The following is a 25,482-nucleotide window of genomic DNA, read 5'->3' as shown; positions in this document are numbered from 1 at the left end:
AACAGTTTTGTTACCAACAGAATTGACTTTTTTTGGGGGGGTGAACTTTGTTTTACATATTAATGTTTTTTATTATTATTATTTTATTTATTTATTATTATTATTATTATTTTTTATGAAATGATACTCTAAATAAGAAACTACATTGACCAAAATTATAAACGCAACACACTTGTTTTTGCCCCCATTTTTGATGAATTGAACTCAAAGATCTAAGACTTTTTCTATGTACACAAAAGGCCTATTTCTCTCAAATATTGTTCACAAATCTGTCTAAATCTGTGTTAGTGAGCACATCCACCTCACAGGTGTGGCATGTCAAGATGCTGATTAGACAGCATGATTATTGCACACGTGTGCCTTAGGCTGGCCACAATAAAAGGCCACTTTAAAATGTGCAGTTTTATCACACAGCACAATGCGACAGATGTCGCAAGTTTTGAGGGAGAGTGCAACTGGCATGCCGACTGCAGGAATGTCCACCAGAGCTGTTGCCCGTGAATTGAATGTTCATTTCTCTACCATAAGCCGCCTCCAAAGGCATTTCAGAGAATTTGGCAGTACATCCAACCGGCCTCACAACCGCAGACCACGTGTAACCACACCAGCCCAGGACCTCCACATCCAGCATCTTCACCTCCAAGATCATGTGAGCCCAGCCACCCGGACAGCTGCTGCAACAATCAGTTTGCATGACCAAAGAATGTTTGCGCAAACTGTCAGAAACTGTCTCAGGGAAGCTCATCTGCATGCTCGTCGTGCTCATCGGGGTCTCGACCTGACTGCAGTTCGTCGTCGTAACTGACTTGAATGGGCAAATGCTCACATTCGATGGCATCTGGTACTTTAGAGAGGTGCTCTCTTCATGGATGAATCCTGGTTTTCACTATATGGCAGACAGCGTGTATGGCATCGCATGGGTGAGCGGTTTGCTGATGTCAACGTTCTGGATCGAGTGGCCCATGGTGGCGGTGAGGTTATGGTATGGGCAGGCGTATGCTATGGACAACGAACACAGGTGCATTTTATTGATGGTATTTTGAATGCACAGAGATACCATGACAAGATCCTGAGGCCCATTGTTGTGCCATTCATCCATGACCATCACCTCATGTTGCAGCATGATAATGCACGGCACCATGTTGCAAGGATCTGTACACAATTCCTGGAAGCTGAAAACATCCCAGTTCTTGCATGGCCAGCATACTCATCGGACATGTCACCCATTGAGCATGTTTGGGATGCTCTGGATTGGCGTATACGACAGTGTGTTCCAGTTCCTGCCAATATCCAGCAACTTTGCACAGCCATTGAAGAGGAATGGACCAACATTCCACAGGCCACAATCAACAACCTGATCAACTCTATGCGAAGGAGATGTGTTGCACTGTGGGAGACAAATTTTGGTCACACCAGATACTGGCTGGTTTTCAGATCCCCCGGACCCCCCCAATACAGTAAAACTGCACATTTTAGAGTGACCTTTTATTGTGGCCAGCCTAAGACACACCTGTGCAATAATCATGCTGTCTAATCAGCATCTTGATATTCCACACTTGTGAGGTGGATGGATTATCTCGGCAAAGGAGAAGTGCTCACTAACATAGATTTAGACAGATTTGTGAACAATATTTGAGAGAAATAGGCCTTTTGTGTACATAGAAAAAGTCTCAGATCTTTCAGTTCAGCTCATGGAAAATGGGGGCAAAAAAAAGTGTTGCATTTATCTTTTTGGTCAGTGTAAATCAAAATTATTGGCATCTTGTCAAAATAGTAAGAAATAATTATTTTTCAAGCATGTGATGCTCCTTTAATTTGTATTTAGACACACCTGCGGCAAGTAACAGGTGTGGGCAATATAGTAATCACACTTGCATCCGGTTAAAATGGAGAAAAGTTGACTCAACCTTTGTGTTGTGTGTCACACTGAGCATGGAGAAAAGAAAGAAGTGTAAAGAGTTGTCTGTGGATTTGAGAGAAAAAACTGTGGAAAAACATGGACAATCTCAAGGCTACAAGTAAATCTCCAGAGATCTTAACGTTCCAGTGTCCACTGTGCACAATATCATAAAGAGGTTTACAGCCCATGGCACCGTAGCTAACCTCCCTGGATGTGGACGGAAGAGCAAAATTAAGGAAAAACTGGAGGATAAAATTGGTGGATAAGGAACCCTGATTAAGTTCCAAACAAATCCAAGCTGATCTGCAGACACAGGGTACAACAGTGTCAGCTCGCACTACCCGTCACCATCTGAATTAAAACAGACGCTATGGTAGGAGACCCAGGAGGACACCACTGCCTAAATAAGCAGTTTGCCAAAACTTTTGTGACAAAACCACAATCCTTCTGGGAGAACATACTGTGGACAGATGAGACAAAAGTAGAGCTTTTTGGTAAAGGACATCATGGCACTGTTTACAGAAAAAGAATTGAGGCCTTCAAAAAAAATAACACAGTCCCTAAAGTCAAACATGGTGGAGGTTCAAAGATGTTTTGGGGTTGCTTTGCTGCTTCTGGCACTGGATGCCTTGACTGTGTGAACGGTATCATGAAATCTGACGTTTACCAAAGAGTTTTGGGGCACAACGTAGTGGGCAGTGTTCTGAAAGAGTTCTGAGTTCTGAAATGGCCAACAATGAGTCCAGATCTGAATCCCATAGAACACCTGTGGAGAGATCTCAAAACAGCAGTTGGGAGAAGGCATCTTCAAATCTAAATGACCTGGAGCAGTTTGCAAAAGAAGAGTGGTCCAAAATTCCAGTAGAGAGGTGTAAGAAACTTAACACAGAGACAAAACACATGCAAGGGATTTTTTTGGCACCGATATCTTGAATTTTAGTGCATTTATGGAGTTCCTGCTCTGCATCATATTTGTCAACAGTCAACTATATGAAATATAAGATGACGTAGAGGTATGAGAGCGGGACCAATGCGGTAACTGCGTTAAAATATTTTAATTAATTCTAATTAATTCAGTTAACGTGTTAAACTGACAGCCCTAAAAATACGGTATCAAAATCTTTAAAAAAACAAAAAAAAAAAAAAAAAAAAAAGCAGTATTCTCTTCTCTCAAACGCTGGGGGCGTGTCTGCTGTCATGCTTAAACCACGCCCACTCATGGGAAAGCTACCGCCTCAACTGGCAAATACCGCTACAACCTGAATGGATGCTCCCTCTCCATTTTCCAGTACTAGTTCAGTCTTTGTAAGGTGTTTCTGCAATACAATTCATTTACACGGACTTGCAATGCAAATTAGTAGTGCGTTTCTGTAGCAGATTTGCCCAACCTTAAACAGCAGCACATCCGCTAATGTGAGCGGGAGACGCTAGGATTAGAATACTGATGACAGTTAGCATTAGTGGCTCCAGCCCCTCCTGGCACAGATCATGTCACCTCACCAGATCCTGCTTTACTCCTCCATCTGTTGAGCGTCAGTGTCATCTCCGCCGTGCCGCTCGTGCTGGATTAGGTATGCCCGCGCACATCCTGTCAATTAAATTACGATTAGGAATAATGAGAAAAGGTGTCCCTGTTTTGACTCAAAATGACAAGCAGGTGAAAAACGGATCGTTTAGGAAGAACTGACGGATTCATTTTGGCAGCTGTTCTCGCGATCCCAGGTTTGCATTCTACACACACCATATGGGTTGAATCCATATCCGTCATTATTCGGTGTTCCATCCAGAGCACTTAAATATTGAACCATCCCTCACGGCATTCCCTAATGAAAAACCATCACAACCGAGTCTGGAGCCATTACTGAAATACAAGAATGTGAAATGTTCTGAGTGCATGATTGCCTAAAGTTGCTCTTTCCTCAGAGGTGCAATTGTAACGATTGCTTGCTTCTTGCAGGAAATTTTTAAAAGATATTTCTGTAGAACACACAGTAGAAGCTCACTAATCTTTTTAATTGTGTGAATGAGAAATGAGTTGGGATTGTACATGCAACAGTCACTCCAATGAATGTTAAAGGTGGTTTCCAGGGCCTTGCTAGGGTGTTGGGAGTGGTTTATATCAAGTTATGCGATTTCTAGGAATTTATTTTATTTGATTCGAAATAGAATTTATTACACATAATATTTTATTTAAAATATAACACAATATCAACTTCTTATTTACTGAACTGTTGTACAAAATCACATTTAAGCTGCACTGTTATACTCATATTGCTCTTGCTGCTGGTGTGATATCCTGTGATATGTGATATATAAAAATATGAAACAAAAATAATAAGATGACGCCTGGGGGCGAGGCCAGTGCGTTAACTGCGTTAAAACATTTTAATCATGTTAAACGTTAAAACATTTTAAACGCGTTAAACTGACAGCCCTAATATATATAATTAATGTTAATTAAGATATCCATGAATTTAACTGAAATTATTATATATTTATTATCTAAATGTTTGATTTTGACAATATTGTGGTACAATGCAAATATATTAGAAACTAAATATATAACTATATATTGCTTATATGGAAAACAAAAGGATCCTGTGTTGGACTTTCCCATTTCTCCCATCAAGGTTGCAGGTACATTAAATTTAGCTTTTTCCTGCAGCTTCCTGAACTTTGTGTGCCTGCAGTAACTTTTTAATGCATAATTCTTTAGGGAAAATCCTTGATCTTTTTTTTTCCCCCTCTTTGCCAACGGAAAGTTGGCCCTGAGTCCAAGTTTTCTAGTTTTTACTACATATGGATGCAAGTTTTCAGTGTGAACTTTTATAGATGATGGGGTCACTAACAGGTTTTCTCCAGTATCCATTCATAAACATATACAGTAACTCTACAGTAACTCAGCAAATCACCTTTAGGGATTTGCTGAAATCCCTAATGCCGAGTATGAACATTAGTAATGCTAATGATGCTGGCTTTAGCACTGCAATGCAGTAAGCACTCTAATCTTATGCGATTCTTCTTCTGCCAGATCAGTGCTGAGTATGGTCACAAAACACAGCATGCACCTTTTTCAAAAGAGTACAGGCAGTATCTGAACATCGTCCATCATGTAACTCCAAGTACAACTGACAATATAAATCAAAAATGCTGTGTTTAATCAGTTTGTTTGAACACAGCAGAACTTGCTGATAGGATGCAGATCCCATCAAATGGTTTTCCTGGATGTCTGTCATGATGCTGTCAAGATATTTTAGTCAGATACCACCTGCTGGGGCGGTAAAAAATTGAGAAGGGTCTGGCTGCAGACATGCACTTGCGTTTTTAGACCTGTACTCTCAGATAACAGCACTTCTGGAAGAGACGCAATGCACGTTCATATTAGAATTAGTTCACCTGTTTCTCGTCTTCGGGTTTTTCGAGTCGTTCGTTCATCTTATGGGGCTGTCACGTGATGAACGAACGACTCAAACCCGAAAATTTGTCAGATAGGAGGTGAGGTAAGCTAATCATAGACTAAAGACCCAAGTAAACAATGAATTAATATTTTCTGTTTCTTATAGCATTATAGTTTTGTCTTGTTTGTAGTGTGATCAACATTTGTGTAAGCAGTAGATGTGTTAGGGAAGTAACATGTAACATTTTAATTATATTTTGCTAAAATGAACGAAATGACTCGGAAAAAAGGTTCGTTCATTTTGCTGAACGAGACTCAAATGTGTTTACAGTGTTTACAAACTTACTTGCACTTTCTTAGTCTTTGCGCATTTGCCTTGTAAACACTGGGTCTGTAGTGTCTGTACGCTCCGTCTGTACGTTCCACATGACCTTTCTACGTGATTCAATAGTACGTAGCATTGTGAACGCGCATCCCAGAGCCTGTGCACAAGCTTTTGTGCTTAAAAAAATTATTTTCAAGAAAAAAAAAGGCCAGTGGTTTCGTTAGATAAGACCCTTCTTCCTTGGCTGGGATCGTTTAGAGCCCTTTGAAGCTGCATTTAAACTACATTTTGGAAATTCAAAATCGGGGCACCAGTGAAGTCCATTATATGGAGAAAATCCTGAAATGTTTTCCTCAAAAACTATAATTTCTTCACGACTGAAGACAGAAAGACATGAACATCTTGGATGACAAGGGGGTGAGTAAATTATTTGTGAATTGTTGTTCTGGAAGTGAAGTTCTCCTTTAACAAGAGATTTTGCGCATTTCGTTCATATTCTGGTGTTCAGTGGCAACGGATTTTGCGGGTCTTGTCTTTATCTCCTACAGATGACTTGCATGACCCTGTACGTTATGCTATTAAATTTTAATCATTTAACCACCACAGTGTCTTGTCTCCATTGCCAACACGCGCAATTTTGTGTGAGTTGCAAGTGACGTCGCAGGTACAGCAGACAGTGCACGTGGCGATTGCGAGTGACATTGTAATTTAGCTTTTTTTTTTTGTCTGAAAATGCATGTCTGCAGCCAGACCCTATTGAAAAAATCTTCTTGAGAAAAACAATCATGAGAATTCAAAGCAAAATATCAGTCAACAAGAAGAGCCTGATGGTTCACTGCTCAGCATCAGAACTGGTGGAATAAGAAAGTTTTGTTCTTTGGCTTGTGTTGAAGTGACTAATTTGGAAACCACTTTGGTGATTTAGGCCTTGAGAAACAATCGTGTCAGTGCTGAGATACCTTATGGCAGGCCGCTCAATTTCGGCCATATTTAGAGTTCGAGCAGCAAGACATCTGGAGCTCATTTGGTTCTTTTAAAAGCCCACAATAACTTGTTGTTTATCTGATTGCTTCAGACTGAAGACAGCTTGGAGAACATTAGTACATAGTGACCTATTTCGATCATTTCAGTTTGTTTAATCCACCTTTGGTCTCATTTGTTGTCACAAATGCATAAATAGGGATAATGAAATTGCTGAAGGCGAAGAATTCTTCACATCTTGTCTTTAGCCCTTCCTTAGGTCATTTTGAAACACATTTTTATAATTATCGATCCATGTCTATTAGTAAGGAAGATCGAAAAGGTTAAATGTGTCCACATGTGCAAACCAGATATGTCCAGATATCTTCAGTAGGCTGTTCATTTCTGAACAGAGTAAGACTGTAAGAGCTTCAGATTTATCAGATGACTGATTAAGCAAAAAGGTCTAACTAGCTAACCAGCAAAACATAGATCTTAAAGGGGACCTATTATGCCTTTTCACTTTTTGAAATTTTAGCCAGCGTGTGGTATGTATGTTTGGGCATTAAAAAGATCTACAAAGTTACAAATCTCAAAGTCCACTCCAAATGGAGATATTTCATTTAAAAAAAAAAAGAAAACTACAGTAGTCAACATTTGAAGTCCCTTTTCCTAAAACCAAAACAATACCTGAACTAATGAACATCCACTTCAAATGTTGACGAACAGCTCCTTTGGACTACAACGTTTGTTTTCCGCATGTTATGATGTCACAACGTACATTATACTATCATTATACATTAGAATATCATTAAATGAAATCCCACCTACGGAATTTCGAATGGTTGGGGGGTGTGTGTAGATTAGCCTAACTTTAGCAATGCAGCGCTGAGAGCAACTTCTAAGATGCTTTAATGAGCCGCAGCATGCCAGGTATAAACACAAGCATTGGCTAGAGTGGTCACATCGGAGCTGTAACGCGCCACAGATGTATGCAGTGTGTGGTAAGAGATTCATTCATCATACAGTGTAGATAACTTCACTTATAACGTGAGTGTTTTTTAAAATGCAGACTTGCACTAGAATAGGCTAGGCTAATCAGTGATAATGTTCTTTGATAATGTTAGGCTGCTTTTAGCATCATGCTGGAGCTGGTTTCGGGCAATGAAACTAAATATGTAAATAATTAAATTAGCACAAAAATATCTTGTATTGGCGATCTGGCAGGTTGACGATAGGACCCAACACTACTGTAGCGTATTATGTTACTCACCCTCGATGCATGCTAGGTGTATATGACTTCCTTCTTTCAGACGAATGTAATCAGAGTTATAATAAAAATTCTGGCACTTCCAAGCTTTAGAATGGCATAGACGGGTGTTTCTCTTCATCAGCCCAAAACAAGTCCAATAAAGTGCATCCATCCATAATAATAAGTGCCTCACACAGCTGCGGGGGTTAATAAAGGCCTCTGTAGCGAATCAGTGAGTCTTTGTAAGAAAAATATCCATATTTAAAACGTAAGTATCGCTTTAATCTAGCTTGCGCTAACAGTTGTACACGGAACTTGCTACTTTGGTAAGGGGCATGGCAGTACTGAAACTTCGTCTAAGCTGTTCACCAATCGCAACGCAGTGGGACAGCTAACCAATCACAACACATTTTGTTTTTCGGAAGGTGGGCCTTCATTAAACCCGGAACTAATTGAGCCATTTGTGCCAGGCTGGGAGAAAGGTATTGTAATTGTGTAAATTATGTGAAAAATAATGTGTTTTTCGAACCACCATGCATGAAAACATGTTCTTGTACACCCCCAAAACAAAATCAAGACTTTGTAAAAGAGCATAATAAGACCCCTATAAGACTTACAGAGGACAAAAAGTATTCCTGTAGCTTAATAACATTACGGTTTAAACATTGATGTGACATAGACTATTTTAATGATGTTCTTACTACCTTTCTGGGCCTTGAATGTGGTAATTGTGTCACTGTCTATGCAGGGTCAGAAAGATCTTAATTTGTTTTCCGAAGATGAACGAAGGTCTTACGAGTTCATAAAGACATGAGGGTGAGTAACTACCAACAGAATAGGTGTAAACAGGGCCTCAGAAGCCAACTTCAATTCCATTTCAGGAATAAAATAAAGGAAGGAAGATATAATGGAGAAAATGAAGAAATGCAGGTAAATTTATATTCACTTTGCATTCCCTAAAAACCTGCAGACGGCTGTAGTGCAGCAAGCGAAGGTAAAATCCAGCTGTATGTCTTTTAAACTGTCAGCAGCAGCCGGTACAAGAGCGATTTATAATTCATATTTCTTCCAGGCTTATGGCTTTAATGTATTCTGATTCTGACCGCCCGGAATCTTCCACACAACCAAAGCGGGGTACATGACATTGGGGCGAGCCATTCTGACAGCGTTGTGCCAGGCTGTTATCGCGAGCAAAGATTGCTGCTTAAATGTTGCATAATTCATGTCCGCCGGGTCCGGTGTCGTAATGAATTCTGCCTTTAAACGTCACTTCTATAAAACCCGAGAGTAAAAGTTAATTTTACAACAGCTGCCTGGCACTCTGAAGGAAATGGCGTCATGATGAGATAAATGTGCTGTGAACACTGAAGTGAAAGATGCCGCTTGTTTGAAAGTCAGTGCGATTGTTTGTGACTTCCCTCGATAGTTCTCAATACGCAGACTTTGGGAAGGTCAGTCGAAGCTTGTTAATAGTAAACAGAACGTGTCAGTGTCATTGAGCATTGGATTATTTATTTATGTGCTTTACTTATTTATTTGTTTTTAGAAAAACACATTGTTTTCCTGCAACCTGATGCGTCTTGTGGGGAATTCTCAATGAATTCTTTGTACAAATGCTGGAATGTCAGTGGCTCTTAGCAACAGTTTGGTTACCAACATACTTCAAAATTTCATCTTCTGTGTTCAACAGAAGAAAGAAACTCATACAGGTTTGGAACAATATGAGAGTGAACTATCCCTTTAAACGAAATTATGGCTGTCACAAATAAAATGAAAATCCTTCAACATAAACAGCAAGGTGCAGATGTACATAAGTTTCAATTCAATGTGTAAACAGCTTCACTGATTACAACGGGAGTGTCATGCGAGACTAATCAGTGATAATATTCTTTGATAATGTCGCTTTCTATATATAATTTATTCACTGTTTGAATAACTGGAAATGAAAGCGTTATAATTAACTTACAATATTTTATTAAATTGTGATCACGTAAATACAAGTTCATTCATATTAAAAACATTTTAAGGCATGACACCCATGTTACTTGTCTAAAAAGACAGGATACTTAGCCTTACCCTGGAGTTGGTTCATCCTCCACTTCTACACTCCAAAAAATGCTAGGTTATTTTTTAACCCAAATGCTGGGTTCAGCCCGTTGGGTCATTTTATTGGGTTATTTTTCATATTTTTACCCAGGTGCTGAGTTATTTGTTTTTAACCCAAATGCTGGGTTCAACTTGTTGGGTCATTTTATTGGGTTGTTTTTAATATTTTTTTTACCCAGGTGCTGAGTAGTTTTTCTGTAACTCAGCTACTGGCTTTTTTTTTTTCTACCCAACCGCTGTCTATCTCTGACAAAACAACCCAGCTGCTGGGTTACAGTTAAGAACTCTGGCTTTTTGAGTGGTTCTCAATGCTGCCAATTCGGTGCACTTCTTCAGCAAAATAAAGGTTTGTATACATTTTATTTCATTTATAAAGTCTTTACTGTGCAGGTTGTATTATTTTACACAGTGCAACATAAGGACTTCGCATGATGGAAATGCCTTTTGCCTTGCATAAAATAAATGGATTTTATTTGTTATATTATTGAGTTAAATTTAATTTGATGTTAAAATATGTTCTCTAATGTTAGTACTGTTTGTTTATGGGTTTTGGAGTCAGTCACTGCATTTTTCTGCTACGAGTGAAAAATGACAGTGTTAAATGTCTTGTAACTTTGGCAGGAAATTTACCTCCTTTTTATTTTTGTTTCTTTAAAAGTTTATGTGTTTATTTGTTGTGTAATCCAAAAGAGCAGTTTTCCCCTGCTGTCGCATATGTGTGTGTGTGTGCATCTCCAAGGGTTAAATTGGGCTAGAACGATCCTCGTTTTTCTCTCAGACATTTGTTCCAACTGGCTTTTCGGCCCACTCTCTGTTCCAGTGAAATCACAAAATAAAATGCAACCAAAATACTCCCACATTTATAAAATGCAGCCACTGATATGCAAATGATTACATATGACTTTGGCGCAGAAATTGTGTTTCAGGTCGTGCCATATGTTGTTTAGGGCACCATGAATTACCACCAGAGTCTAAATTTAACACCCCTGTACCCCTGGGTTATTATAACTACCTCTTTTATTATTAACTTTATATTATAGTTAATCTAATCTTTATTTTATTTTAGTTTTTATGCCAATAAAGATTCTTTCCAGAGTTATGAATATCAACCGAAACCTAAAAAAAAAAAAAAAAAAAAAACTAAAAAGAAACTAAAACTGAGTTTTTTTTTTGTTTGTTTTGTTTTTTTTTAAATATATACATATAAACTAATAAAAAACTGTAACACAATTACTAAAAATGTAACGAAAGTAAAAATGCAACTGAAAATACAAATAAAAGCTAATTCAGAATATCAAGAAAAGCATATGTTATAGTCTATAATTAATACTAAAATAACACTGGTGTACATCTAGTTTTACGTTAAATATTTATCCATTTCTCTCTTCCTGTTTGGCCATGCCTGAGTTGTTGATGTAGCTCTTTCATATCTGTAATATCAGCTTTGCTTTAAAAGAGAACAACTCATGACTGTTCATACTAAACCTTTCTAATATTGACTTTGGTTGGGACAGTTTTGCCTCAGGACTTTCTCTTATTTGGTGTATTATCATGCTTAATCATAAGTCATCTGAAAGGGCAGGAGTTTTTGTTGAATTAGACTGATAATTCAGGTGCTGCAAGTCTCGCTTGTGAGTAGCACATGTTTTACTGTAAATGACATTGGCAAACACAATTTCAAATGTAAATGTTTAAGTACTGTCATTAAGTATCTTAATTTATAAAACAACAAATTTCAGGACATGCTGCAAAACAAGAACATTATGACCTCCAATCAAACTTTGGCATGCAACTGTGCACACATGAATTTACATATTTGTCTTATAAATACAGTGCTGTGCAAAAAGACTACTAGGCTTGTTTGTAATTGAATGTACTGTCATAATATTTATTATTGAATTTGAATTAACTTTTGTTTTTATATTTTCCTTTTTTTCCTTTTAAGTTTATTTTAGTTTTAGTCTTTTTGTCATGTGCTTTTGTAATTATATTATATATTATTTATTTATTTATTTATTTTCAGTTTCAGTCATTTTTGCACTTAAACCTACATTTTTTAAATATATTTCTATTTAGTTTCATTTTGCTTCTGGACAAATTTAAACTAAAATGAAAATGAAATTATAAAAACAAAAGTTAATTCAAAATAAACTTTTGTTCTCATATTTTCATTTTAATTTTAGTTTAAGTTTTAGACATTTTTTAAGCTTGTTATTTTTATTTATTTCTTTTTGCAATTTCTGTTTTTTTAAGTAATTGTACTTAAACTTTTATAATTTATTTAATATTTTTATTCCAGTTTTAATTTATTTTTATTCCAGTTTCATTTTAGTAATTTTTACTTTTTTTCCAAGTTATTTATATTTTTCATCTAATATTTATTCATATTTTATTTTACTCAGTTTTGTCAAAAAAGAAGTAGATTTTTATTAGTTTTAAAGTGTATTTACCCATAACAACACTCATTTATATAATCAGCAAATCAATTTGAGTGAAAAATTTAATTAAAAATGAATATGGGTTTCAGAATCTCTTAATATTTAGTGTGTCTCTCTTTTACTTTATTGACAGCAAAGTATTAATAAAGCTTATTTACTCTATTATTTTGAATTAACTTTTATTTTTATATATATTTTTTATTTTATGTTTATTTTTAAGTTTAAGTTTTAGTCATTTTGTCATATGCTTTTGTAATTATATATTTTATTTTTATTTATTTATTTATTTATTTCAGTTTCAGTCATTTTTGCACTTAAACATAAATTTTTTAAAAATATTTCTATTTAGTTTAATTTATTTTTCAACTAGTTTCATTTTGCTTCTGAATGAAATGAAAATGAAAATATAAAAACAAAAGTTAATTCAAAATAAACTTTTGTTTTCATATTTTCATTTCATTTTAGTTTAATTTTTAGTCATTTTAAGCTTGATTTTATTTATTTATTTTTTCAATTTCTATTTTTTTCATCAAGTAGTTGTACTTAAACTTTTATAATTTATTTAATATTTCTATTTAGCTTTAATTTATTTTTATTCCAGTTTTCATTTGAGTAATTTTGAAGTTCATCTAATATATATTAATATTTTATTTTATTCAGTTTTGCCAATAAATAAGTAAGTTTTTATTAGTTTTAAGGTATAGTTACCCTTGACAACACTCATTTATATAATCAGCAAATCAATTTGAGTAAACAATGAAGTAAAATGTGAATATGGGTTTCAGAATCTCTTAATATTTAATGTGTCTCTCTTTTACTTTCTTGATAGCGGCCTTAAACAAACCTGATTATAACTTTTCTTTCAAAATTTCCTAAAACTTTGTTTACGTCCAGGTCTAGGTGGCAGTAAATTACTCATATTTTAAATGCAGTCTCAACCCACCATGTATTCCCACTCCTCCAGTCGTATTTCACCTTTGGACGCAACATTACATAATCAAACAGTGAAAGTCAACATCGAATTTACCCTCCATCGCTCAGAGCCAAAATCAAGAGCCGTGTACCCTAATATAGTGGCGTCTGAAGCCGTGTTTTCTCTCTTCTCGTGCCTCCGCAGTGTGAAATCATCCTGCATTACATATGTAGGTTCTCAGTCTCCTGAGAAACATCCATCACCATATGCCAAACGACTCTCGCGCTGAAGATAGAGCACTTAATTTTCCTCTAAGGAAATGTGAACGTACTTGATCCTGTTAACTAATTAAATTGACTTGTGTTTTGTGCTCGGCAATATATTATAAGTTGGCATATATGTGGACTAACAGGAGATTAATAGCTATTAGATAAAGCATTTTTCATTGTGATGGTTTTTGAATGAAATACTTAATGTTAACAAAACACCTTTTCCCAGCGCATAATGAAGTGTCAGGCCTATTAAATAATTAAGTTGTTGTGAACTACTTGAAAAGTAGCTCTGTTTAGGATTCAGCTGTTTATTTAACTTTTTTGGTCTTTCTCTAACATTGAAAGAGATCAGGCAACAATATAAAAAGCATTTAGCATTACTTAACGTCTGTTTCCTGAAATGATATCAAATGGAAGACTGCAGTTTTGGATTTGTTTCAAATCTAGTGAGCTGCTTACGTGGGCAGCATTTAAAGGCGCGTGTTCCTGACGAGAGGCCTGTTCCAAACAGTAGGCAGCACGATTATGCATCCTTCTAAGATAACGTCTTTTGACTACGTTATAAGGCTGCATCACATCATGCATCCTTTGTAGAGAAGACAATCTTTATATGCATTGCAAAGAGCAATAGAAATAGACTCTTATATATAAAGGTTTTCAAAGTGCCCCTATTATGGATTATGAAAGGTTCATATTTTGGTTTTAGAAGTCCCCAACAACAGGTTGACATGCATGCAAGGTCAAAAAATATGCATTTATTTGTACCGTATTTGCTCAGCGACTCCCAACGGTTGATTCATTTCCTCCTTTGCGTGATGCTAATCTGCAGTGATTGGTCCGATGTCCCAGTCTGTTGTGATTGGTCTACTGCGTGCAGCGCATGTCAGAAATGAAACGCCCATTACCATTACATTAAACACCCAAACAGATATGGAATATGCGTTAGCAAAATGCAGAAACGTATTGATAAAGCACTGCAGTTTGTACAGCAATGTATTGCTCTATTCTTTAACGGAGAATCCACTTCCAGAACAAAAATTTACAGATAATGTGCTCCCCCCTTGTCATCCAAGATGTTCATGTCTTTCTTTCTTCAGTCGTAAAAAAAATGTTGTAAAATGACTCTCCTTGCAGGTTCACTTTGTAAACACTGGGACGGTAATTCTGTAGCAATGTAGGACGATTTTGAAGTTGGAGGTGTAATAAATTTCGCTTTCACCAACCTAGGGACGCCAATTAAGGTAGTGAATTTAACTTTCGCCAACCTAGGGAGGTGAAATAGGGTAGTGATGGGTACTAATGTCACAGCTGACGTTATGATTCTTGGATCACGTGTCAATTAATGTGTGGTTATGAGTACATCACATAAGAAAGATTGGTGGGATCTCTAACTTGTAGAACCTCTTCTGTATTATCAACACAAGGAAGACACAAGTTGTAATAAAATAAATTTTATTAACAAAAGATAGACAAGAGTAATCAACTACTAAATGAATACCATGGATGAAGAAGGGATAAAGTGCATAAGATGCATAAAAAGCAAGTGGTTATGTTGGGAGTTGCTATGTCAGAGCTACGTTATCTGGAAAGATAAACTGTTGCTACTCTGAGACAAATATGGTGAATAACCTTACTATGCATCAAACAAATACGTGTAAGATTTGTTATCAACTGCAATCAGCTATATAATATCTAATGTAAATTAGAAAATCATATACTGATAATATACAACAATGCAAAGGTCTCTGGAAGAGGTTTGGAAGTGATATTTACGTTCGCTGTGGTTGATGAGCAGTCCGGTGGCGGCGACTTCTTCCACTGGTTGCGCTGGTGGCAGTACAGTGGGGAAAGGAGCAGGAATCCGTTTCGACAGCCTTAAAGATGAAGCGCTGTAGGATGCTGATCTCCTGGAGCACCAAGGGTCCTAAGATCTGGAACACGCAGATGTGGCCCTGGAGTAGGTGCTGAAGGTCCTTAGCTTGGAACATGCAAGCAAAAGTACCTTGAAGTGAATGTTTGCTCGCCGGAGCTTAACCTTGTTGCAAATGTCTGTGTGTCTTCTGCCTCTCTGGGCTAGAGACTCAGAACTTGGTCAGTCCGCTTTGTCTCTCTAGGATGGAGACGCAGGACGCTGCATCAGTTGTTGTCTCTCTGGACGAAGACTCTGAACGTAGATTATCACTTTCCTTGCCGGCTGGAGGCTCAGAACGTGGTCGTATCTGTTGCTGCCTCAAAAGCTGGGGACTTGGACTTGGTATCTGTTATTGTCTCACCTTTGCAGGCCGGAGACTCAGAATGGAGGTGTTTCTGCTATTGTCTCACCCTGACGGGCGGCAGACTCAGAACGTTGTGTATCTGTTAATGTCCCCTGGACGTGCCGGAGACTCAGAACTGTGTATCTGTTACTGTCTCTCTGAACGGGAGACTCAGAACAAGGAGTGTCTTTTGGAAGGGTACCTTTATCCCTTTCCAACGAGGAGGAGATTGCAATTTGGCGCTTCTCCTTTTCTGTGCTGTGATTTGGCTGGTTCCATCAGAGTCGGGGGACATGGGGTGGCCCACCCTTCTTTCCCCCTGTGGAATTTATTTGCATAGTCCAAACACAAAGCTAGAAAAGTGTCACTAAAGTTTTATCGGTGCATTTATCACTTTCCAAACCATAACCAGAATGCATTTGGCAATGTTACGAACACTTTAAGTCCAAACATGATGGGAAAAGATTGAACTGTCATGCATGCATTCATTTGTCCATTAACAGCTAAATTTGTGTAAGATGTTGCACTACACATAGCTGTCACCAAGAATACTTATTTCTCTAAATAAGTATAAGATGTGTGTGTTGTAGTGTGCATCAGTTTTAAGGTTTGAAAACAGTTATGAATGGATTTGGATGGATCTCCATGATCTCTCTTAGTTTCACCTACTGCTGCTGCATCTGGAGGTCCTAAGGAATTTTTATGGTCGGTCACAGGCCAAACCATTAGGAATCAGTCTCAAGGTGGGTGAAGGGCACAAACTGCATTTTGACCAGTAGGAAGTTCTGTCCTTCCCGGGCTTTGTACCAAAGGTGGTCTTCTTGCGCTCTAAGAGATGTCTGGCCGTTGTCCTGGCATCTTTATCTGATGGCGTTGGACAGTTTGCTTATGTTAGTTCACCAAGATCCAATCAAAATGTAGCAAACCTCTGTCCACTATGTGGTCAGAGAGGGGCCCCCTTGCCATAAACTGGGCCCTGGAATGTGCTGTCCACTACAGAGGAGAAAATGAGATGGAAGTTTTTTTGACATACCCTAAGTGTACCCTAATGGATTTACCCTCTCAGTGCAGAGCACAGCTTCTTTTTGACATGATGCTGTCAGGAATCCACTACAGTTTTTGAAGGAGTTGGGGTCTGTGTGTATAACAAGTGGACAGGCAATATGCTAATGTTTCAACTTGAAACAGCTTGAGATTCGTTTAAAAAATGACTCATTTAAATGGCACAGAATCGACTCTTTCTTTTGAAAAACAATCACTTTTTACCAGAAGCACTTTCAGATTTAAAACTTTGCAGGATGCTTTCATTCACTTAGAGTTGTGTTACACACTACATGAAGGGTATTTTTCATAATAAAAATTCATAATAGGGGCACTTTAATTGATTCTTTTTCAGTGGTCCCATGTAGAACAGAACTTCACCATTCCACAAAAAGTTCTTTACAGTGATAAAAGTTTCTTTAGATTTTTAAAATGATCCTTTCAGTAAGAAAAACTACTTCTTTAACCCTTGTGCTGGGCTGAAAACCCTTTCCCTAATTTGGTGTTCCCAGTCAAAAATGACTGGCCTTTTAAAAATAGCTTGTAAATGTCTTATGCAATATTATCACCAAATCTTGTATTCAGTCTTTTTGTAAACTTGTTTTCTTTCTTAGCAGAGGTTTTGTATTTGGAACTGATTGATGGTAGTGCTTTAGTTTATGAAGGGGAAAAAAAACTATGTTCACTCAAAAACTGAAGTGCATAAGCACTATGGTTAATCAGCTCCAAAAAAATCATATAAAACCTGTAATAACTGAAGGGGGGGGTGAGGGGGTGAGCATTGTTTCAATGATGTGAAATGATTGTACTCTGTGTGCAATTTGTTCCCTTTAAAAGTTCTTTGGGAAACCAAAATTTTTTGTGTGCTAGCGTATGTATTTTTAAGCCTGTTGTGCCATTAGCTTAGTGACATGATAACTGACTGTGTGATTATTTGTACTTTCCTTAATCAGAAAATTAGATTTACAGTATTATGGTATCTTACAATGCAGATCACTACGTTTTGAAGCAGAGCTAACATCTCTCCCAAAGTCAAATTAAACTGTCGGGCCTAATGAATAAAAATGATCTCATTTTAACTGGTATAAAGTAACTGCAGTGATTTTTCTAGCTTTTAACTATTAATTTAAAGTCAGCATGAACTTCCAATTCTCACAAGCCAGCCCAACCAATGCAATTGGGATGAATAGGCTTTGTTCAGGTGTTGTAGGCTTCAATTGGAAATATGTCACATTACTGAAGTAAAGCATACTGCAAATGGGTTTTCATGTTGATTTAAATGATTTTCTGGGACTTCTAGGCCCTTGCTTGATGTAGCTAGACAACAAAATCTGGATTGCGTTTAGCATTATTAAAGTCTGCCATGTGAAACGCTGCAATAACAAACAAGGCATAAATGGAAGACAAATACCAGCATTAACCACAAAATACCTGCATTTATGTGTGTTCAGTTAACAAATGTGTGTCGTTTAGGTGCGTGATGAATTTCCCCACTCAGATTGTGAACTTTTACAATTAATCCTTCGTTCTGGCCTGTTACGCACATAGCTGTAAATTTGGCCTTCCTGGGTGATTAATTCGTACCCGGGTTAAAGCCAGACTTCCCATCTAGATGCAAGTGAGGTGAATTAAGGCTAAAATACCAATGTGATCAATCAGGCCTCGGTGCAAAGCAAACAAACCAGCAGCTTTAAGTGAAGGGGTCAGCTTGGGGAAGATGTTAATAAAGACGGAGAAAGCAAGATCGAGAGAGCGAAAGAGGGGGGATGTGAGAGATTTTCTGTCAAGAGCAGCACGGGTAAGATTTATCTCTCCTTGGACTTAATAAGCTGATGTTTCTGCTGAGCAAGCCAGTATTTGTTTGTTTAATCACCACAATTATATGCTTGTTTTTATCTCTTGTCCTGGTTTGGAGAAGGAAAAGTTATTTGGTTTATTGTCTTTTGTTTTTAGGCAGAGCACTACAAGCACAATCACTGTTTTTTATATCCACTGTTTCATAACAACTTCTTTCATAAACCACACTTTACCATTTTATACCTTTCTATAATCTGAAGGTTTTTACAAAGGGGTTTGTTCATATGAGGTAAAGGTTTTTTTTTTTTTTTTCATATTTCAGCTGAATGCTCATCTCAGGTTTTTTTAAATGTTACTACATTTTCAGAATGTTCAGAGAACATTCAGAAGTAACATTCACAGAATTTTTGCAAAATTATAAAATGAAGTGTTCTTTTAATTCCCATATATAGCTAAGAAAAAAAGGTTTTAAAACATTTTAAGTTTAGAACATTTAGAACACTTAAACTCACTGGAAACATTAACAAAATGGTCTTAGAACATATTTTTGTTAGTTGGGTGCCTAGTTTGTCATTCAGTCATGGTGCAAGAAGGCTTTACTCTGGTTATAAGTGGAATAACTCCAAAAATAAATTCTAGAATGTGACTTTTTAAACTGACACGCATGAGATTTAAGGAGTTTGTATGACCTTTCTGCTCTCAGATGGGGCTTCCTCTATTGAAAGACAAGCAGTTCGGTTTGAATATGTCTTCACAATTCTCTGATCCAGAGTGAATCCCTCTGAAGGTTTGAATAAATCCCCTTTACATAAGCCTGGCCTTCTGCTGAGTCAAACTCTCAGGCCTCCAGTGATTGGTCACAGAGTTCATCCTGTCTTTCTGCTACACAGTGCTTTTTTGGAGCATCAGTCAGAATATATTTGTTTAAACCACAAGCTTTCTTCACACAGATTAATGAAAGTAACTAACAGTTGTGACAGAGTATTTTATTAACGGAAGTTTTTAGTTGGTTACTTGTTTTTTCAGGTTTTTAACACTCCACCACCCCATCTGCAAAATAAATGCCAAACAGATCAAGGTCAAAGTAAGGTACAAATAACAGCTGTGTAGAAATATGAGCACTGCAATGATGATGTATTTTGGTAAGCCAACCAATAAGTTCGTAGTACCCTGGTTTCCACGAAAAAAAAAACAAAAAAAAAAAAAAAAAAAAAAAACAGGATCTGTGACCAATAATAAATTCTTACATGTTTTGTTCATAATTTAACACAACCTCTATAATTTCTTATGCTCATCATGACAACGCTCTGAGAGTTTAGCATGGTAATGTACATGACAATGTTAATGTGTTTGCACTGCAAAAAATGCTTTTCTTACTTAGATTTTTTGTCTTGTTTCCAGCCAAAATATCTAAAAAATCTAAAATCAAGAAGAATTTTGTAGACAAATAATATTAAGAGAGTTTTTGCTTGAAACAATCAAAATAATCTGCCAATGGGGTAAGCAAAATAATCTTGTTTTCTGCTTGAAATAAGATTATTTTGCGTACCCCAATGGCAGATTATTTTACTTGTTCTAAGCAAAAACACACTTAAATTTGATGTCTTTTTTCTGAAAACAAGACAATAATTTTTGCTAGTCTAGAAAATCCTTCTTGATTTTAGAATTTTTAGATATTTTGGCTGGAAACAAGACAAAAAGTCTAAGTCTTGCTGCTGCTGAGACTTGCTGCTGTGAGTTTGTAAGAAATACTGCTGCTGCACATATAAAATATATAAAATAACCCCAATATATAGCATACATGAATTACCCCATAGCAGATCTATAAAGGTGGAGCTGGGGAAGGTGGAGGGTTTCTGAAGTGCATTGCAACTGCTACAGCAAGCACTAGCCAGTTTGAATGCTAAGCAGCAATATGACAGATTGAATTAGACCTATCGGAGTGCACCTACTAGAGTTTCATGACAGAACTTTGGATTTGTCATAAGTAAAAAGCTCAAGGTTAGCTCTGTAGGCTACAGTCATTGTATCATTGTGTCATTGTATCAAAAATATCAGCACCCTTGCAATTCTGTCAGAAAATGCAACACTTCTCTCAGAAAATTGTTCCAGTTGCACATGATTTGGTATTCACATGCTTATTGTTTTTGTTTGCACTGCAACAACACAAAAAACAGAGAAGAAAAGTCAAACTTGATAAAATTTCACACAGGACTCAAAAATGGACTGGACAAAACTATTGGCTTCTTGTCAAAATTTTAGAAAAATAATTGCTTTTCAAGCATGTGATCCTCCTGTAGTTTGTATTTAGACACACCTGTGGCATGTAACAGTTGTGGGCAATATATAAAAGGGACGCTATGGTAGGAGACCCAGGAGGACACCACTGCTGACACAAAGGCATAAAAAAGCAAGACTGGAGTTTGCCAAAACTTATGTGACAAAATCGCAATCCTTCTGGGAGAATGTATTGTGGACAGATGAGACAAAAGTAGAGCTTTTTGTTAAAGGACATCATGGCACTGTTTACAGAAAAAGAAATGAGGCCTTCAAAGAAAAGAGCACAGTCCCCACAGTCAGACATGGTGGTGGTTCAAAGATGTTTTGGGGTTGCTTTGAATCATAAAATCTGATGATTACCAAAGAATTTTGGGGCGCAACATAGTGGCCAGTGTCAGAAAGCTGCGTCTCCAGCAGAGGTCATGGGTCTTCCAGCAGGACAATGACCCGAAACACACTTCAAAAAGCACTCAGAAATGGTTACAAACAAAGCACTGGAGAGTTCTGAAATGGCCAGCAACGAGTCCAGATCTGAATCCCATAGAACACCTGTGGAGAGATCTCAAAACAGCAGTTGGGAGAAGGCATCCTCCGACCTGGGGCAGTTTGCAAAAGAAGAGTGGTCCACAATTCCAGTAGAGAGGTGTAAGAAACTCATTCATGGTTACAGGAAGCGATTGATTTTGGTTATTTTTTTCCAAAGGGGGTGCTACCAAATACTAAGTTAAGGGTGCCAATAATTTTGTCCAGTGCATTTTTTGGGTTCTGTGTGGACCCTGGTGAAAAATCCAGCATATGCTGGTAGGTATGTTTTGATGCTGGAATGCTGGTTAGGTAGGTTTTGATGCTGGTTTAAGCTGGTCCTTTGCTGGTTTTTGCTGGTCATGTTGCTGGTCAAGGACCAGCATGAACCAGCAAAGGACCAGCATAAACCAGCAAAGGACCAGCATAAACCAGCAAAGGACCAGCTTAAACCAGCATCAAAACCTACCTAACCAGCATTCCAGCATCAAAACATACCTACCAGCATATGCTTGTTTTTTCACCAGGGGAATTGTATCAGATTTGACTTTTCTTCTCTGTTTTTTGTGTTGTTCCAATGCAATAAATAAATAGATAAATAAATAAACATGTGAGTACCAAAACATTCACAACTGCAACAATTTTCTAAAAGAAGGGTTGCATTTTCTGACAGAATTGCAAGGGTGCCGATATTTTTGGCCATGACTATATGTATATATAAACAAACTACATCGATGTCACATGACTTTGAGTCACCACCATTTACCTTCCGACTACTCTTTCAGTCTTCATGTTTTTTTTCCTGAAATTTTGAATTAGAATAGTTTGCAAGAGTGTGATTATGAACATGATGCTGTGAAAGCAACTAGTGAGTAGATGCGTTTATCTCTTGGGAGTGTTGATGTTTAATTTCCCAGCAACCTCTGTAGTCCCATTTAGACACTCATTAGCAGCCGTGTTTTTCAAGACAAGTAAAAGCTTAAAACTCCCAAGTGGGTATTACTAATTTATTTTATTTTACATTTACATTTACTCATTTAGCAGACGCTTTTATCTGAAGTCACTTACAGTTGAGGAACACAACAAGCGATTCATCATAAAGAGTCAGATAAACACAGGAAGTGCTTGTAATACAAAGTTTCAGACATTCTTTAGATTAGTACAACTAGACAGGGGGGAGAAGAAGAAAGCAGTGTTTTTTTTAGGATGCAGTCAAATGTTGATGAAAGAGATGAGTTTTCAGATGTCGCTTGAAAGTTGCCAGGAATTCAGCATTGCGGATGGGGGTGGGAATAACATTCCACCAGCCAGGAATGGTGAAAAAAATGGGCCCTTTTGGGACTTGTTGAAAACCAGTCGTGCTGCTGTATTCTGAATCATTTGTAGAGGTTTGATTGCACATGATGGAAGTTCAGCCAGAAGAGCACTGCAGTAGTCCAACCTAGAAATGACCAGGGCCTGAATAAGAAGTTTTGCAGCAGCTGTGCTCCATTAGGAAGGGGCTGATCTTTCTGATGTTGTGCAATGCAAATTTGCAAGATTGAGTGGTTTTTGCAATGTGGTCTTTGAAAGTCAGCTGGTCATCAAAGATTACACCAAGATTTCTGACCAAACTTGATGGGGTAATTGTTGATTAACCTAGCTGGATGGTGAGATCATGCTGTGGAGTTGGAGTGGCTGGGAAGATGAGAATCTTAGTCTTTGCCAGGTTGAGCTGTAGGTGATGTTCTTTCATCCATGCTGAGATGTCTGGTCTTGAGATGTCATGCTAGATATCTGCCTGGTCTTTCTGATTTTGTGCAGTGCAAACCTTCAAGATCAAATTTTTTTTTTTGCAATGTGGTCTTTGAAAGTCAGCTGGCCCTCAAAGATTACACCAATTTCTGTCCGAACTTGATAGGGTAATTGTTGATGAACCTAGCTGGATGGTGAAATCAAGCTCAGACTTTGCAAGGGTTGAGTTATAGGTGATGTTCTTTCATCCATGCTGAGATGTCCACCAGGCAGATTGAGATCTATGCAGCTACCGTTGGATCATCTGGTTAAAATGAAAGATAGAGCTGTGTGCCATCAGCATAGGAATGGTAGGAGTAAACATGTGCCTGTATATGTAGTACATGTTGAGAAGAGGAAGGATTCAAGAACTGATACCTGAGGTACCCCAGTGACCAGTTGATGTCTGAAACTGTAGTGGACTCCCCTCTCCAGTCCACCCTGAAAGACCTACCAGCAAGATAGGATACAAACCAGCGAAGTGGAATCCCTGTAATGCCCAGTGATGAGAGAGGGTGGACAGGAGGATCTGATTATGTTATTTTATGTTGTAGAATAAAATGTGATAATATCTTTATACTTTATTTTCAGCATTTGACCAAAAACCCATTCAAAAAACCCAGTACAATGGAACCAGAAGTGCTAAAATGCTTGTTTGTGAGTTTTAGGCTACAAAATCATCCATGTAGCACTTTGTATGGAGCATCCTTAAAATAGACATGCAATTCACACTTAAACACGATGCACACACTGTAAAGTTTTAGAAGTGACCGAACCATAGTTAAATACAGGAGTGAATCGTCTAAATTACGGTTTTGTGCTTTCTGAACAGAACTCACTCTAGAAACTGCAATGATTGACACTGTGGTGACTATAGCAATGTTCTGGTATCTCAACACATTTGGTACATGCTGTTTTTAACCAAAGTGATATTACAGCGACTAAAGACTTGAAAATTGAGCCTTCGCAAACAGCTTTATTGATAGGCGATCTGACCAATCATAATGCTGAATCCGCCATTCTGTCTGAATACATTCTGTCTTTCCGTGGTTGAAATAATGGTTATTCATGTTTTTTCGTGCTTTAAGCATAGAAGAAAAGCAATCTGTTCATGTGCCATTGATATAATAAGGCAATGATCTATCACAACACATTAAAGAGCCACAAAACATTATTTATTGTTTGAATTTCTTAAAAAATGACAACATTTTAAAGTTTAGAATTTGTTTCATACCAGAAGTAACCTGCTCTGTCTTGTCTGTCAGCATGTTGTCAGTTTCCTCTTTGCTGTGCAATACATTTTTCACTGTGTGAGAACATGATGTGTAAGAGCAGCATTGTTTGTCGGACATAGCAACAATAACTAAAGAGGGCAAGTTTTTGCGAAGGGTCAATTGTTTGCCAATTTTAACCGAAAGTCTGTTGACGGAGATGTCGTGTTTTGTTTATGTTGAAAAAGGCTACTTTGCAGAGCGCACTCTTGAAGCGTTGCCATGTCCACTTAAGCGACACTTATTTGGGCTTCTTGTTTGCTTGGCTCATAAAGCGATCCAGTTAATAGAGTTAATAAAGAAGGCAAGTGCAGGTCGCGATATTTTAGTATGTGGCTTAATTCCAACATAAAGCATTTAGATTTAAAGTTATTATAGGCTTTGTGCTTATTTGCCATTTTTATAGCAATATCTAGCAACAGTGAGTCAAAACATGCTCTGCGTTGTCTTTCATCCTGTATACAGAAGAGAGACACGACTCTGATATGTTTAAATACATCATTAACAACTAGTTGTTAAATTTCTGTAAATGCAGTTCTGTAAAAGCAGAATTTATTTTTTAGAACAAATTCGGTTATAGAATGTGGTCGTCACTCCTGTAAATGACTGAACTCTGTGTACAGAACAAGATTAATATGCACTAAAATGTGAATTTACAACTAATTTACTGTGTGGGCTGAATGTCACTGCATTTGATTGCATTTTAGGTTCCACAGAGGTTGCCCATAGCAATAGCTACAAACTAATCACCTTAATGTTCATTACAACTCATCAGTATTCATAATTAGCTTAAAAAAAGTTCTTAGCAACCACATGGCAACACCCTGAATACCACCACTAATTGTACTATAACAAATATTCTATAACTTCTTACCTAATTTAACTATAACAACTTTTGCATGAACAAACAGCATTAATACTTTATTCCGACAATGTGGTTACAGTTAGTAAAAGGTAGTTTGACTTGTGAATGTTTTACA

The sequence above is a fragment of the Labeo rohita genome, chromosome 14, assembly GCF_022985175.1.
Source record: "Labeo rohita strain BAU-BD-2019 chromosome 14, IGBB_LRoh.1.0, whole genome shotgun sequence".
Classification (NCBI taxonomy): Eukaryota; Metazoa; Chordata; class Actinopteri; order Cypriniformes; family Cyprinidae; genus Labeo; species Labeo rohita.
The sequence above is the reverse complement of the archived record's forward strand: the minus strand, read 5'-3'. Positions refer to the sequence as shown.